Here is an 18,471-nt window from a genome sequence, read left to right on the forward strand (position 1 = left end):
AAAAGAAAATAGCCCAGTAACCAACATAAAAGTGGCTTCCATTAGGAAATCAGATAGCTACAAAAGTACACCACTTCTGCATATTGGGCACTTTTGAACTTATGAAGACATTGTGTATTGGTGTTTTGCAAGTTATGGAAGACCGCATGCTTTTCTGCATGCTACAGGCAATGTTTGTGGTAATAGCAGACAAAACCCGGTCCATTCACTGACCTGACAGGCCCACATTTTAGACCCTGCCAGTTTGCCCTTTAGGCCAGTCCGACCATGGTCCTTCATATATTTGCTTTTTTGGCCCAATTACTTTCATCCATTAGTTTGAGCATTGTCGAGCACATCTCGGCTCAGCCAGTGGAATATTTTATTCTTCCCTCATACTACTGCAGAGTTCTTCAAACTGTAGGGCGCCCCCCAGGGGGGGGCGCGGAACCATCCCGGGGGGGGGGCGCGCACTCCACCATAAAAGCTTACATTTGTTGTTTTCTTTTCCCTCTGTCCTACATCGCAAATTATCACCCATTTTCAATGGGGATTTTTGATTGGATAAAGCCGGAGCAGCAGCCAATCAGCACGTAGGAACGTCACCAGTGACATTCTACCAATGAGGGGGGCAGCAGCTGAGATTGGAGGAAGTGCCGCGAAATTGGCAGGCATAAAGTTCCTGCATTACACTTTGGCTGCCTTTTCTTCCTGGTTTCCTGTGAATGTGTTCCTACCTTTTACTGTCGCCTCGCTGTGAAGAACTGCTTCTGAAATCTAAACAGGTAAGAGGGCTTTTTCAAAGACCGGAGGTGGGGGCAGAGGGTGTTGTGGATGTTGGGCTGATGTTCGTCCGTGCCCCCATAACGGAGGGTTGGAGGGAGGGGAAATCGACGTACCTATGCTTCTGGAATTTCACAGGGTTAATTCCTGCAGCTGAAATGCTCCAGCTGCAGTGGGAGGCACGTAGTCTCCTCTGCTAAAAACCGAATCGGTTTTAGCAGAGGAGACTCCGTCTACCACTACAGCTGGAGCATTTCAGCTGTAGGAATTAACCATCTAGGGCAGTGGTCCACTCTGCCCCCTCCCACTTTCTCTCTTGGATGTTTCGCTGTGTGAATACATAAATGCATAATGGTGGCTGAGGGAAGTGCAGATAGTGACGATAGGAGGGTAGGTGTAGGATGGTAACTACTTTGAGCGAAGCCACTAAAGGAAACTTAAGCAGCGTCAAAGAGCAGGGATGGAAGTAAAGACGGCTGAAGGAGTACTGATGGGAGGGGGGATAGTAGTGTAGCAAAAAGTGGAAGAATTGAGGGAAAGGGATACAAAAGGCAGCAATGAGGGAAGAAGTGCCAACATTTGGGTTAGAAAAAAAGGAGTGTCTACATACAACAGATGGAAAAGTAATACTGATGAACTGTGGGAAGGTCAATGAAAAATAGTAGATCTGTGAATAGCATGCATACATGTTTGTTTAGCGGGGTATATGCACATTTCTTCCTCTTTGTTTGGTCTGTGTCTAACCTCAAGGGGGGTTTCTCAAAGGAGTCTTCTGTCCCACAGGCTGGTTGTTGGGTTCTTAAAGGTGACATTGTTTCTGTGGCAGTCCTTCCACTCTGCTGACTTGGTTTTCTGCTATAGGATAATATTTCTCCTAAGGCTTCTTGCCCTATTGATGGTTCACTTTCTCTTGGGACCATCACAATGCAGGCTGGTGTGGTTCAGTATGAGACTGACTTTTTCTTCGGTACCTTGAAGTCATAAACGTTAGAATAATTCCCTGCTGAGTGGGGCGACAACAGAGTGCTTCAATTCAAAACATATATATCTCCCCTCCTGTAGGAGGAAGGAAGGTGTGTGTCTGTGTGAGTGTCTGTGTGTGTGTCTGTGTGTGTCTGTGTGTGTGTCTGTGTGTCTATGTCTGTGTGTCTATGTCTGTCTGTCTGTCTGTCTGTCTGTCGCACGTCTGCAGCCGCGGCTGTTGTGGGAGAGACTTGTACTGCTGCATCGTCCTGGGATGCTGATAGCACTTAAACCTTTCAGTATACAAAATGGTTGCTTTTTCCTAGGCTCGTCTTTTTATTACTGCCACATGATGGCATAATTCAGTGAAGCTTTCTCTGAGGGCCATGTCCCTTGAGAAGAGACAGGCTGGAACACATGTCTGCCCATCGCCCCTCCCCACCCCTTCGCCCCTGGGGGGAGGCCTGATCGAAACTTCTTTCCTCAGTCGAGCAGGGACTTGTCTCAGATATGAACTCACAACTTTCAGCCCTTCCAAGGCCTGGTGAGGGGGAGCCTCCGGGGAGGGAGGGCTTGGAAGCAACTTGGGAAGCTGGCTCCCAGGGAGCGCAGAAACCAGGCACATGGATCGATGAGTGAATGGGAAACAGGCTCCTAGGTATTGAGTTAATATTAGATTTAGCAACACATCAGCTCCACCTGGGGAGCCAACATCCCACCCATATACTGGGGCACTTGTTAGATCCCATTCTTTCGAACATCTCGGGTCTCGAAATGGCGGTACCAATTCCGATACCATGGTCTGATCACTGGCTTATTTTATTTAGCTGGTCGATCCCGGCTATCCCCTGTCCTAGATTAGCTCATGGCAGGAAAACACGCCCTTGGTCTAAATTGGACCTGGATAAATGGAAGCAGCTTCTAGAGCTTTCGTTGCCAATTCAGGAAAATGATCCCATAGCCGCGGACATCTCGTTCTCTTCATGGATAGAAAATTCCCTGAATAGAGTCCTCCCGAAAAAACCCTCCCTTAAACCACGGGAAAAAACCTCTCTGCCCTGGTTTACTAAAGAGGTCCGACTCCTAAAAACTCTTTTTAAAACGGCGGAAAGAACTTGGAGGAAGGATTATGACCTTACCAGGAAGAGGGAATATAAACTCACAATCGTTACCTATAAAAAGGTCCTTGAAAGGGGCGCGAGTAGTCTTCTTCGAAGAAAGGATAAACGCTGCGGCTAATTCATCAAGAGAAACTTTCCAAATAGTGAAAGCACTTCTAAAAACACCGGAGCCCCCACATCTTGTGGATCCCTCGGACAATCGGTGCAATGAACTAGCTGAATTCTTCGATCAAAAGATCCAAAATATTGTGAAACAACTCCCTCTGCTAAATTCTGTTGACCTATCTGATACGCTCCCGATACCATCTCAGACCCCCAAAATGGGGCTGGATGCGTTTGGCCCCATTTCGGAGGACACTCTGTTACCTATTCTTCAGTCACTTAAGAGTGGCTCCCCGTTGGACCCAGCCCCAGTTAAGATCCTTAAACTAGTCGTTCCCACCATCCTCGCTCCAATGTTGAACGAGATCAACTCCTCCCTCGCGCAGGGCTTGGAAGAAGGCGGTAGTTAAGGCCTTACTAAAAAAAACGAATTTCGACCCCCTTGACCTTAATAATTTTAGACCAATCTCCCTTCTGCCAAACATCAGCAAGGTGACAGAAAAATTCATCAATAGTCAGCTGTCCAACTATCTTGAAGCGAGCGAGCTATTGAAACCATCACAGACAGGTTTCTGCCCGGGTCAGGGCACAGAGACGGCTATGGTTGCGGTTGTTGAGGAGGCCAGGAAGATCATGGATGCGGGAGGATCAGTGGCAGTGATCCTCCTGGACCTTAGTGCGGCCTTTGACACCGTTAATCATCGTACGCTGGTACAACGGCTCAGGGATCTGGGTATCTCTGGACTTGCCCTGTCCTGGCTGAGATCCTTCCTACACGGCCGCTCTTTCCAGGTGGCGGAGGGCCAGTACACCTCTAAATTGACCCCAATACATTGTGGTGTCCCGCAGGGCTCATCTTTGAGCCCTACGCTCTTTAATGTATATATGTCCCCCCTCGAAAGAATTGTCACCCCTTATGGAATTACATTACTAACTTACGCTGACGACACCCAGCTCGTTGTTTCTCTAAGCCAACAGGACAACCCTGCCATCGATCTGTATGCCTGTCTTGGAGACATAACCAGTTGGATGAACAGATCTCACTTAAAATTGAACAGCGACAAAACAGAGATTTTGGTCCTGGGCAACCAGTCCCTCTTCCGCCCGGAGACTCTGTGGCCTCCTTGCATGGGCCCCCCGCCCAACCCCTAAGACTGATATCAAAAGTCTTGGGATTTGGTTGGATCAAGGGCTCACTTTTAACACCCAAGCAAGGAAGACGGCTGGAGCCTGTTATGGCCTTCTCCGTACCGCCCGCAAAATTCTCCCCCTACTCCCTGCGCAGTCCAGGAAGCTCCTGGTTCAGGGCCTAATATTGTCCAGAGTGGATTATGGGAACGCCCTCTACCTTGGTGCACCCAAGAAAGTGACAGCCAGACTGCAGGTAGTGCAAAATACTGCCACTCGGATTCTTACAGGCACCAACAATCGCTGCTCGGCCAAACCGGCCCTTAGAGCACTCCATTGGTTGCCAATATGTGAAAGAGTGCAGTTTAAGGCCCTTTGTATTACCCACAAAATCTTGCACGGTAAAGCTCACCAATCTTCAAAGACCTCATTGCCCCCTATACTATTAACAGAACTCTCTGGTCCACGAATTCACATTTGACCTTGGTCCCCAGGATCAAGAGGGCTCGATTTGGAGGCCGTCTTTTTTCGTATAATGCCTCCAAACTGTGGAATTCACTTCCATTGGACCTTCGGGCACAACCCAATATTGTTTGTTCCGTAAAACCTTAAAGACCTGGCTGTTCCCTTAATTTTCCCTACCTGTCTTCACTTGTCTCTATCATTAGCGCTGGGACGCTCACGGGCAGCCATGTGCTCTAGAAATACTTAAATAACTAAATAAATAAATAAGGTAGCGCAGGAACCCAGCGCACAGATGGGTGGATGAGCGAGTGAGTGGTAAACCGGCTCCTAGGAAACGCAAGGACCAGGCGCACTGGTGGATGAGTGAATGAACTCCCAACCTGCAGCCCTTTCAAGCCCTGGTGCAGGAAGCCTCCGGGCAGGGAGGGCTTGGAAGCAACTGTGGGAAGCTGGATACCAGGGAGCTCACGAATCAGGCACATGGATGGATGAGTGAATGGGAAACAGGCTCCTAGGGAGCGCAGGAACCAGGCGCACGGGTGGTTGAGTGAATGAACTCACAACCTGCAGCCCTTCCAAGCCTTGATGCGATGGAGCCTCCGGGCAGTGAGGGCTTGGAACCAGCTGTGGGAATCTGGCTAGTAGGGAGCACAGGAATCCGGCGCATGGATGGATGAGTGAGTGAATGGGAAATAGGCTCCTAGGGAGCGCAGGAACCGGGCACATGGGTGGATTAATGGATGGATGAGTGAGTGAGTGAATGGGGAATTATGTAGTGTACCAGATTCCATTAATTTCTGTCAGGTGGTGGAGGGGCCCGACATTTCAAAAAATCCAGCTGGGGGGGGGGCTCAACTTACAAAAGTTTGAAGACCTCTGCAGTAGTAAGTGTATTGTGAGTGTATTGCACAGCAAAACTGCAATTTTATAAACAGGAAGTCCAGTTCCTATGACACAAAATAGAACAAGCATTTGCAATGCAATAGGTCTCGCATTACTGAAAGTTTGAGCTATTGGTGTTGCAAGTAATAGAGCAACGCCACTAGCTCAAACTTTGTATATTGTATTCTGACCCCTTTATTCTTTCAAGAAAATTTATTTTGAACTTAAAAAACTGTATATAGACTCAGTAAACTGTATGTCAGCAAATGTAGTGGGCATTTCGGTGAAGATGTGCTATCAGTGCACTACCATAATATATGTGTGCCCTTGTGCTCCAAAGTGCACCCCCAGCTACTTATTACATCCTTAATACTTGCCTGCTAAATGGGCTTTGCACATTTGCTACCCTTGTTGTTTGTGTGATGCTTGGATTTTCACAATCCCTAGGACTCTGGTCCACCAGGGCAGCCCTCTCTCTCCTAAGGCATTACCTTCTTAAATGTGAACATACGTTTTGCCAGAGGGCAGTGCGTATGTCGGGGCCAGGCAATATACATTGCACAAATCAATTTTTCCGATAGCACCTGTAGATTTTCTGATGGTACAGGATATTTGCAACAACAACAAAAACTCGGCCTACACATACCAAACACTACCCAGTCTCAACACCTGTACAACCGAGATTGTACACAAAAGCCACCTTCTAACTGCACCCTGCCTACTGACTGCAACCTACTATTCCTACTAAAACAATCAGAAACGCACTCCAGTCTGTGACGCGTCTCAAGACCATTTGTGAAAATATCAGAATTCAAATAGCGCTTCCAGTCCATTCTAAAGGCAGTACCGCTCTACAAGACCCTGTAGCATAAGGGGGTGGCCGGAAGTTCCTAGAGTGTTGGGAGCTCTCAGTGCAGCCCTGCAGCCACACTGATCATTCCAGAAGGGTTATGCCACAACCCCAGGAGAACGTCTGTCTTTAAAGGACTGGGAAGCCATGGAAGGCATGTCTGCCTTGGGTGGTGCAGAAGTGCTCTGAATAGAAACTCTTCTGTCTGACGGGCTGCTGAACAGTCCTGTGAGGGTTTTTTTTCACGCCTCATGTGGCGCTATACAGACCTCTGTGAAAGTGCCCTTCATTATCTTGTGAATGACTGGAAATAGAGTGCGGGCAATATTTAGCCTTTTGTGAAAAATAATGTAAAAGACCATGCTGCTGCCCCACTCGAGTATAAAAAAAAAACACTGTGCAAAAGCACTTGTATTATACGGTGCTAGAAAAGAGCAGAACAGGTTTTCGGCCTGTTTTATAGCGCTATGTGAAAGTCTGTTTTTGCCTCAAGTGTGGAGATGCTCAAGCGTACTCTGCCTAGCTAATGTTTGTATTTACAAATGACACAGGCGGAATAATTGTTCACTCTAGTCGTGATTAGACAGAAGCAGAAGTTGTAAAAAAGATTTAGAAAAAAAGATGATGAACTTAGTTATTTTATCTCCTCACAACCCAAGTTTTGTTTGGCAAATGTGAAGGCACACTTTGCGTGGGGGAAGAGGGGGAGGGGCAATTCAAAAGGATTCCCACCACTTGGAAATCACTTCAAGTCTCTTAACTTGCCCTTCTCGGGGAGGCCAGTGTACCTTCAAGGCGCTGGGACTGCGCTTATCTCTCGCTTCCTAGCTCTTGGAAGGGTTGGGCAGGTTCTGCTGCTGCGGCCCTGCTCGGTCCCTGCATCTTCTCCCGCTGCTCTCAACAGCTCCTTAGTCCCCGCTGCACCATAGGGGAATGCCTGCTCACACCCCAGTCCGCCCGATGACACCCTGATCCCAGGCTCCGGCTCCGAGTCAGAAAGCCTTAATTAGTAAAATAGCAAAGTGAAACCAGAAGTAGAATGCCTCGCATTGATCGAATGGAAGTAACATCTGTCCCACCCATTCACAGGGGATACCTGTAATACTGGCAACTTTTAAAAGTAGTTGATCCTGGGCAAAATAGTTTATTTCCTCCAGCCTTAGTTGCTTTATGATATGAATACTTGCAAGACGGCTGAATAACAGTATTAAACAAAGGGATATGCATCCGGATACATAATACAACAAGTAACATTATACCTACAACAAGTAAGGGCGATTAGCTTAGTCAATGGTTGTTAGTTGCACAAGCTAAATAAACAACAACTATGCCGTCGTTCTTCGTTGTAGACAATATTGAAAATGCTTCAGTTCTGACATGATGAGAACAATAACGAGTCTCTTTGAAGTTAAACTGCAGAATTAAGATTTTTTTTTCACCGTGGGGGTCAGGGCAAAAATTGAGAGCCCGATAGGGACCCCTCTCAGCTACTGCTTTTTAGTACTGTTGGTGCTGTGCAACGGCAGGACCCGGCTCACTTAAAGCCCTGGATGAGATTAATTTTGCAGTATTGTGCTGTCAAACCCATGTGAATTTCAAGCTAATGCGACACAACGCAATTTAGCATTGTGCAACGGCAAGGAAATGGGTGCTATCGTCTCTGCTGTGTCACGAAAAGCTTCACTTTTGGTTAAAACTGCAGATGCTTGCTCTCACTCTCACACATACGGTTGGTATAGAGAGTTCTAGAACAGAATGGGCATAGTGTATACAGGTTCTGTATAGTCTTTTCAGGTTCATCATAACTGCTAGAGTCAGACAATAAAAACATGCCGAGCGCGTCTGAATTACAGCGTGTCCTGTGAAATTGCTGACCGCAGTGAAACCCAAAGGCAGAAAGGTTGATGCGGTAAGAAATCGTTTGTTGGCGTATATAATTACCGCAGGTAAGAACGATTTGTGAGGGAGCAACAGTGGTGAATAAACAACAGGCCCGAGGTATCGGTGCAGAGATGCCTTGTTTCTCTTCATGTGTTCCAGAACGTTCCATTCCGAAACGCGTGCCTGGCAGTTACGACCCCTGAGAAACTTTGTGTGGGGGAGGCAAAAAAAATCACCACCATAACTCATTAGTGTGGGAGTTTTCCAGGCCTAAGGGAAGAAGAGGGACTTCAGAAAAGAATAGTTTTTTTGTAAGGCTAGTAGGGTTGGAGTAGAGTCATTCAAACATCAGCTAGCCACCCATTGTATAAATAAATGCAAGTCATGTTGAGTTTAGTTATTTCAGAGAGTTATGGTTTAGTGAGAGGCAAACATAAAGACCTAGCGGCTCCGCATTCCAGCTCAAGCCAGCCCTGCAGGATAGGAAACCGGGAAATATGCCCGCCTTTGGCCTATTGCGTCCTCTCTCTTTTTCAAAAACACGCATGCAAAGCCCAATAGCGTGCCACATAAGAAAAGCACACGCACGAGCGTGTGCGATTTCTAGGTCCGTGCGGAAACACCGTTTTTCACCTACTAAATGTCTCACGCTGCACGGACAATGCTGCGCACTGCAACGCTAGGCGCGAGACCTAATAAGCTCTATAGATACTGTTTTACACTGTACATGCAATACGCCCAGCAACCAGTAGAGGGCTCACTTTGCCTAGAGATGATAATCTCCCTTGTACTCTGACATGAATAAAAAAGAATGAAGTCAGCTGTTTACAACAAGCATTTGCAATGCAAACGGTCTCGGCTTTGGGACCTTATATGCATTGAGCTATGCAGTACCTTATGCTCTGCCTGCCCCTAATTGTGCTTTTGAAAGTTAAGTATATGATAAAAAGAATACGTCAGACCGACAAAAGCGTCCAGTAACCCCATTAGACAAAGCTCTTCCCAAGCACAGATAAGGCTGGAGTTTGGCCTAATTGACCAGCAATTAGCGCAGATAGCATCTCTCCTCAAATATTGACTTTCCTTGAGGCAAGCAGAGGCAGCACCATTTAAAGCTTCCATTTGGAAGGAGATGCTACTGGGGGCCAACGCAAACTTATGAGGGTCGTCAATCACCTCGGCCCTTCGAGGCTTGCAGGCGGAATCTCTGTGGGAACAAAATCTGTGGTACTAGGGCTTCACAAATAAGCAAACAAGTAAAACGGATTTCTTTCTTCAAAGACAAAGAAAAATTCTGGGAAAGCTGTTATGCTTGCATGCCAATTAACACATATAGTCATGCATCTCCAACCATGAAGCTACCTCGCTGAACGTTTAAAAGCTATTCAAGATTAGATTACTACAATTTAGTTTTGTAATATAATCGTGTCTCACGACCAGCTACCAGAATTGTTAGATAAGACTTCACTTGGTGCCCGCATCAGTGCTTATTACAAAAAAATCATATACTTTGCACAGTTTTATTAAACGAACGCAGACATCAGCTTTGTTCTGTGTTTAATCAATAAGGCATCAGAAAATGACGCCAAGCAATACTGTTTGTATGAGGGACGATGTTCTGTTACTTTCAGGTTTATTTGCATTATGGACCGGATAAAGCGGAAGCTAAGCAGTAAATAACGCATGGAAACCCTTCAACTCAAAACTTGCAAGTGACTGCTTAAAGAACAGTGGAGGTTGCTAGAAACATAGACATCTCGGCGTGTAAAGCTCTGTCTTTTGGGTTGGTATAAAGCCAATCCCTACACAAATGCTAAACTATGTTATCCCTGCTTTTTATTGGTGATAACATTTTACTAGCCTGAGGTTTTAGACTTGCAATTTGTTTGAATAAACCGACCTTTGTTTGTGTGACATTATACGAGACTAACAAGGACAAAATGTCGGCACTGGGTACTTTTTGTCATTATGCACTTTCAATGCTATGTAGAATGTTATATGGTTTTAATTAATTGGAATACATATTTATTTCTTAAAGTTTACCTAGGAAAAATATTATGGGAGAGATTTTTGAACGCGGCACCAGGGTGATGGGCACTCGTCGATATTCATAGATATGGACTTCATTTATTGTAAATTGCCAAAACGCCTCACCAGCACATATGCATCTGCGAAAAGTGACTGATAGGTTGACGAGATGAGTCGTTGAATTTAGTAGTGCGTTCACAAATGTTTGAAAAGTGAAGGAAGATAAGTGAGTGAGTGGCCTGTTCATAACTGCAGCTATATCATCAAATTGAAGGTTTCAGTATTAACTGTGAACATCAAGTCCAACCTATATCGCACTATGTGCGTCAGGCCAAGCACTATATCCCTAATACCTACGGGCAGCCACCTACTACATATGTTATACCCCAAACCAGCAAACTTCTGCTGGGGGCTGAGATACAACATATAAATGCAAATCTGCTCCAGAGCAGCTGGCTCCTGGGAACGACGATTCTGCAGTGAGAACCAATTACCTGAAGGAGCAGAAATGGAGATACCCGCCAAGGGACCATTGTGGTCAGATCCACTGCCACAGTCCCGGTCCGAGGGCTGGGGAGGTTATTTAATTCATGTCACTGTTCCGGAGCCCATAGCCGCGGCCCCAGACGCAGAAGGGTTAATCCACAATTTGTCATGTGTCCTGTGGTGAAGTTCCTGCCAGTGCGGCGTTTTAGATAGCAGAGGATGTGCTGAATAGAGAACAAAAGAGGGGGCGGGACCGATAGAGAGCAAAGTGTGTGGTTTAAAATTGAGAGAGAAGTGGGAGGCAAAAAGCAAAATAAGACAACAAGGAAGAAAGTGAAAGCGGCCATTACGAGCGTGTGGGCGGTGCTCCCTTCGCTCAAAGGAGGCCGCAGACAGCACTCATGTTCACAACTGAGTAGCGTCTGTTACTGCCTGCGTGTACATGAGAGAGAAACATGCAACGCATGCACTGCAACGAAAAAGGAGTGCTAATTCACCGACCAATCCCACGCCAAACAAGCATTTAAAATGCAATGGGACTCGTATTTACGCGAGACCCATTGCATTTTAAATGAAAGTGCAAGCATTAAAAAGGCACAAACGGGAGGGGGTGGAATGCTGCTGGCCTGAGAAGTCACGGACTGCGGGAGGGAACGGGAGGAGGAATAGAAATGAAACGGTTTTCAAGGTAAAGGGGCCGATAGCTGTGGAAGGACAATAATGATGACATGGGCGTCAGGAGGCAGGATTATGTTTACAAAAAACTATCAGCATGCAGCATTTACAATTGCGGCCAATCACAAAGATAGGTGGAAAGTGGGCGGAGCTTCCCCCACTATTCTGTACACAGCATCTCTCGACGAGACAGCGCATGCGCTGCCTAGCCGAGACCTAAAAAGGAGTCAGAAAGGTGACACCAGAAATAATTAGTGTGATTAAACAAATGAGCCAACCTACCACTAAGAAAGAAGTCTGAATGTTTTTGGGAATGGTTGGATACTGTAGACAGTGGATCAGTGGTTTCTCACTGATTGCGAAACCTCTACAGAGGTTGACACAAAAGAATCTGAAAGATCCGATTGTATTGGATGATGAAAGCAACGAAGATTTTACTAAACTGAGAAACAGTCTTTGTCGAGCACCTGCGATGGGAATGCCAGATTATGTAAAGGATTTTGCATTATACTGCTGTGAAATAGATGGCTGTGCACTTTCAGTTTTAACTCAAAAACATTGAATGGCACGACATACAGTAGCATATCTTTCTGCTACATCGGACTCTGTAGCTGCAGAGTTGCCAGGCTGAAAGCAGTAGCTGCTACTTGCATGAGTCTGGAACAGAGTGAAGGGAATGTGATGGGACATCCAGTCAAGGTGTACGTGCCACATTCAGTTCATATCCTTTTGACACACACACGGGCGCAGTATATGACCTATAGTCGGCTGACTAGGTACAAAAGAGTGATTTTGGGTGCTGAATATGTGACCTTGGTGAGGTGCACAACTGTAAATCCAGCACCGCTATTGCCAAATTCATATTGTGAGGAAGTGAGAGAGAAGATGGATCATGATTGTTTGGATGTGACAGAATTGTGCACAAAACCCAGGCCTGATATTGAGGACGTCCCTTTAGATTAACCAGACTGTGTGATGTTTGTTGATGGATCATGTTTAAGGAATGAGGTAGGTGAACTGTGAACTGTGTACTGCCTATGCTGTTTGCACCATAGCGGGAGTTTTAGAAGCATCCTGTCTAAAAGGGGTAAACTCTGCCCAAATTGCTGAATTGATAGCTCTGACTAGAGCGGCAACAGTGCCAAAAGCCTGAGAGTAAACATATTAACTGGCAGTCAATATGATTTTGGGGTTGTCCACGATTTCGGTCAGCTAAGGATGCAAAGGGGATTTCTGACTTCTTCAGGTTCCCTTATAAGGAACAGCAAAACATGTAAAAGATTTATTGAATGGTTTACAATTGCCCAACAGGTTTGCAGTGGTCAAATGTTCCACACATAAGTCAGGAGATGATTATGTGATGAAGGGCAACAGACACGCAGATCAAGTAGTGCGTTTCTTTGCACAAAATGTATCTGCCCTAAACAGAGGGATAGAAAATGAAAATACCAATTGCCATCTTATGTTCTCTTCTTCATATGAAACATCGGACGAGGAAAAAGAAATCTGGAAAACTTCAGGCTGCAGAAAGAGAGCAGAGGACGAAGTGTGGGTCTATATAGACAAAAAAAACAGTCATGCCAGATAGTTTACTAAACCAAAAGGCAAGGTATGCAATGGAATTGCACATGTTGGAACAGATGCAATGATCAGGCTCTTCAAGCAGTCATGGTATAACCCAAAGTTTAGGTTCATTGCTAAGAGTCTTTGCCAGAGGTGCATCACCTGTCAGCAGCAGAATCCAGGTAGAAAAACAGTTGTTAGTTGGGGACAAATTCGAAAAGCAGCACGTCCATTCACGGACTCCAGTTGGATTTCATTGAGCTCCCGCCCCCCGTGAAATGGGCTGAAATAAGTTTTGGTTGTTGTCTGTTTGTTCTTTCGCTGGGTGAAAGCCTATCCAACGAGAAGGAATGACAGTCTATCTGTCACAAAGCTGCTTCTAAAAGAACTGATACCTAGATTCGGATTTCCAGTCAAGTCACTTTAGAAACAGAGTGAGGAATCCATTTCAATAATGAGATAATTCACAAGATTTGTGCAGCATTACAAATCGAACAGAAGCTGCATTGTACCTATCGACCAGAAGCATCTGGAGTTGTTGAGCAGATCAATGGCACAATAAAATCTAGGTTAGGGAAAGTATGTGCATCCACAACACTGAGATGGCCTGATACTTTACCCCTTGTATTGATGAGTCTTAGAAGAATTCCTGACAAAAAGACGGGATTGAGCCCACATGAAATCCTGATGGGAAGAGCAATGAGACAAGCATTTGTACCAGCGAACAAACTGATTAATGTATCTGATGATCTAGTGCTTGATTATTGCAGAGGATTGGCTGATCTGGTGTGTTCTGTGTCTCACCGGGTTGTAGAAAATTCCACTACAACACAGCTGAATCAAGCTCATGATCTGAGTCTTGGAGAGTGGGTTCTTGTGAAGAAACACGGGAGGAAATCATGCTTAGAACCCAGGTGGAACAGACCCTACCAAGTGATTCTGATGACGACAACAGCAGTGAAGTGTGGTGGTTTGCCGAATTGGATTCATGCAAGCCATATCAGCCGAGTCCCAAGTCCACTTGAAAGACAAGAAGAGCAGCAACTAGTAAACCGTAGACAAAGAACAGAGGCTGAAGTGTGTGAAGCTGAGAAATCTAAAGTGGCAGATTCTGAAGAACAAACTGATGATGAACAGCCAGACACAAGTCAAGTAGAGTGGGCATCAGCTACTGGTTCTCGTGAGTCTGCTGTTTAACAAGAAGAAAGTGAGTCTGCTGTTGAACCAGAAGAAAAAAGATAACATTTTTTCTACACCACAGGCTAGTGTGCGCCTCAGCGTGCTCATACCGACGTGGTGTCTTGGTCCTGACGAAAGCCTCACAATAAGTGAATGGAGGCAGAAACATGTTGACCACACCCCTTTTTTCTTCACTATGGATGTATCTGGTCAATTTAGCCAGTTTCTGAAACATCCATCACACTGCTTTTAAGTATGGACTAGTTCTCCACGAATAAAGCTTGTTTACGGATGAACTAAGGATTTTTTTAAATCACTTTCACTTATTTCACACTTGCATTACCAAAAAATCCCACTTTGCTGTAATCAGGTGTTGTAGCTCACCAGGGAGGCATTCGGCCTCTCTGGTGGGAACCCAATGATGAAGCATGTCACCAACTAGGTTGGTGAGTGAGGGTTCTTTTAGCAAAGAAGAGTGACCTCTTTTTTGCTGTCTCCCCTCTTTTTCTTTTGGTCGCACTCTTCTGTTGTTTATTTCATACTACTGTTAGAATGATTAAGAGTGACTCCTTATACTTCTCCCTCTCTCTCTGGTTGATGACCTATATAAAAATAATCTAACATGTAGTTTGCGGGTTGAAGAGAAAGTGTTCATAGACACGGTAGAAAATAGAAGAGAAAGTTTCCAAAGAAAAGCTGCTGAACAGAAGTCACCGGTACCATCGTGGGTATTTAGAGAGGGAAATTGTGAGAAAGGCCAGACATACGCTTCAATGTCCCTTGATTGGTATCAAAAGGAAAAAATCTGTTTCCTTAGACTGAAAACTAACTATAACAATTATTACATTGGTACTAGTGAATGTGAGCATACTTTCCAAATTACTGGAGGTTGGGGATTGAATGGTGGAACTAATCCTGGTTTCCCAGGAGGCTATGTGTGTGGTAAGAAAGATTACAGGTTGCCTGCACATCTGTATGGTAGTTGTTATTTTGCTATTGTTTTCCCGAAGGTCTACCATGCAGGCAGAGATAACAACAGAATCAATGAAACAAAAGAAGGCCAAACACGGAATAAGAGAGCGAGTTTCTCAGAAATATTATGTGATATTTTTGGTGCACTGATACCATCAGTTGGAGTCGTTCTGAATTCACACAAAATTCGAAAATTGTCCACAGTGGTTGATCGTTTATCAACAAATACTGCTGGTGGGTTCTTGATGATTGACACTGAAATGGTTGCAATCAGATCAATGGTTTTGCAAAATCGACTTACCCTTGATATCTTATTGGCAAAATAGGGTGGAGTCTGTTGCATGTGGAAAATTCAACACTGCTGCACTTATATCCCTCACAAAAGTAAAGGTATTGAGGGATATATTAAGAATATCACGAAATTACATGAAGATTTGACTCAACTGGAGGTTGTCGGTGTCTGGAAGAGACTTGGTAAGAGTTTCTCTTTTGTAGGTAAATGGTTTTCTACCTTTGGAAGTAGCTTATTAGGATAAATAATAATGCCAATCATTTTAGTAGCTGGAGTAGCCTTACTAATAATAACAATATATAAGTGTTGTAAGTGTAAGTGTGGAAGAAAAGAAATGAGAGAACTGCCTGCAGAAGTTCGATGCATCTTGTTCTTTGCGACAAGGAAAGGTACTTTGTTCACAGGGGTCTGCGTGTGTCCTGTAGCCAGTCAGTGCTCAATCGTAGTCGGCCCGAACTTTGACTTTGCCCCTCTCCAGCACAGCCTAAAGTATTCTTTTTCGCGCTATTTGCTTCTAAGCGCTTTATTGCATTTGTTTCTGCAAAATTCAATATGTCAACTTCTACTTGATGGATTGTGATCTTATTGGTCTTGTTTTGTTCAGAATATAATAATCTATTTTTCTGATCTTGTGTGGAGTCTTATTTGGTGAAGTTACTGTTTTGTTGAAAGAGTTAGTGCGCAAATACATTACACATTGCCTTCTAAGTTACGCCTACTTTCTCTGTGCCAAGCTACCAGAGGATGAGCACAGGATCATTTAAGATTTTGTTGAGATTTACCCTGACTAGGATTGTGGTCCCTACTTATACAAGGTGCATACCTCTGCCAATAAAAGACCCAATTGCTAACAAACACAACTCTACCACCACCCTACTACCACCACCATACCCACCAATCTCCCCACCACCTCCCCAAATGACCCTACCTACCACAACTCTACCCCACCCACCACAAATATCCTACTCTAAGAACACTAACCTGGCCCTATCCAAACTACCATAACCAACGTGCCATTAACAACACCCTGCCCTTACCACCACAATTATCACCCTAACCACCATCAACCTAACCCCAAACAACACCCTAAACACAAGCAAAAGATCTGACAGTAGAGCCCTATTTAAAAAAATACATCACCTAAACTGCTATCCCTTTCCAATTCTAACCCCCCTATATTTCTTGGGGTATGTGTGCACACTGATACGCCCCCACCATTACAGGGCAAATCCTCATAGGATCATAACAGTTAAAACATCAGCACAGGTGCACCACGCAATAGTTGTAAAAGCTCAGTGATCAAATATACAATTTGTATACTACACAAATATTGTTCCAGATTTTTTCTTTTATTCCAATTTTCTTATTGCTTTAATAACATAGTCACAAACATCAAATTTCGATGTGATACAGCCTACATTCATCACAGTCACCCTACCACCACCACTACTTTACCACCAGCACCCCTCAAACACCACCACCTACCACCACCCTAACCACCACCACCTTACCACTACCACCTTGCCACATCATCACCACCACCCTGCCACCATTACCACTCTATCTCCACCACCACACTAACCCCCACCGTAAACACCACCAGCCCAAAAGTATTACCACCATATTTTATAATAAAAGAATCAGCATTTTTCCAAATGTGATAATTAAAAAAAACATACACTCCTGAGAGTCATCAAAATTAATTGTAGGCAGCGCTCTAGAAGTGAATTAGCCAAGTCAGGCGAAATATTAGTTTGAGCAAGGTGATAACTGATCCTGCAGTACAACAATAGAGATGCCAATTTTGAGTTGATGTGTTTTTTTTCTAAGCGGATGCCTTATCTTGCTCCTAACACCCTTCCTAAAGAGAGTGTCATTGCTCCTCCCACCTGCACCTACTGTAAGTGGAGGTCTCAATTGATTGACTTCAAATGACCTAGACTTGCACTGCTAGATTACTATTAGTCTAATATATTCAGTTTTTTAAGCCAGCAAATTGGAATTACAGCCCTCCTGGGTTACATTGACCTGCTGTATCAAGTAAGCAGGCAACAGTCAATTTCAATCCATGACGGTGGCAAGATCAATTATTACCCAACATTGAACATCAAATATTGCACTTCTTTTAAGGAATAACACAAGAAAATCGTGATGGGTAATTTCAAAGAATTCTTTTAATTTAGCCGGCATTAGAGCAGGTTTAAATTTTAGAAAAACTTTGCAGGACTTTGAAGATCTAAAATGGAAACTTCGAAAGACTTGGAACAGGGGTTTCCAGACTAATAATAGCTAGATTGCTTTAGATTAATTTAGCTCCTACATAACACAATAATGGATTATTTGGAACCTGATCTAATTAGGCATGTAAGTAAGAATGTTGTAATGCCTAAAATGTGAAAAACATTTTGAATATATAAATTGTAATGCTTATTTAATCGGTGTAATTGGTCAATGCATTAGTTGTATACTAAGGAAGAAATATAGAAGTATAGTTCTGAAACATATTGCCTGAAAAAATAATAATGCTTAGATTTAGACACTATGCTTGGACAGAATTTCATATACTCGTAAACGGTCATTAAAAACTTTGCGCAAATGTAGGTGCAAAATCTTTCTGGTGTGAATGCCATTTGTCTGGAGTTTTTTTTGTGTTTTTAATCATATTTACACATCCTGAAAACTAAAGAAATAATAATGCCTATGTCATATCACTTGCTTTGCCAATGTTTACTTCGGTATTTTTCTAATGTGCTCTGGCACTTACCACATGGAGAAATTGTGAAAAATTCGTCGCAAATTTCTGAAGGACTCGAGAGCGGCCTAGGCGTGAGCGTATCACAATTTGACTGGCAATAAGGGGAAGGAAAATAATCTAATGAGGCATCAAATACCGACGCATATAGATTGACATTAGGAAGCAACTTAATTTAGGATTATTTTTTTAAGTAAATAAAGATCTGAATGCACACGAAGTTAGGGGTCCCAAATCAGGCAACAGGCTCAAACAATGATAGTGATGATCGTCCAATAATGCAGTTTGGACAGTCCAAAAGTTTACAAAGAGGTGCGCATAGAAACTAATAGCAACACACTTGGGTTTGTTGGTCAGTAGAGTAAACAGG

At 44.2% G+C, this 18,471-nt stretch overlaps 1 protein-coding gene across 3 annotated transcripts in view; it reads right to left on the bottom strand.

Moving 5' to 3' along the window:
- FLI1 (Fli-1 proto-oncogene, ETS transcription factor) overlaps window positions 1–18,471 on the bottom strand; it is a 697,892-nt gene that overhangs the window by 169,836 nt on the left and 509,585 nt on the right. The window lies entirely within an intron of this gene.

The sequence above is a fragment of the Lissotriton helveticus genome, chromosome 3_1 (genome assembly GCF_964261635.1).
Source record: "Lissotriton helveticus chromosome 3_1, aLisHel1.1, whole genome shotgun sequence".
In the NCBI taxonomy this organism is placed as follows: domain Eukaryota; kingdom Metazoa; phylum Chordata; class Amphibia; order Caudata; family Salamandridae; genus Lissotriton; species Lissotriton helveticus.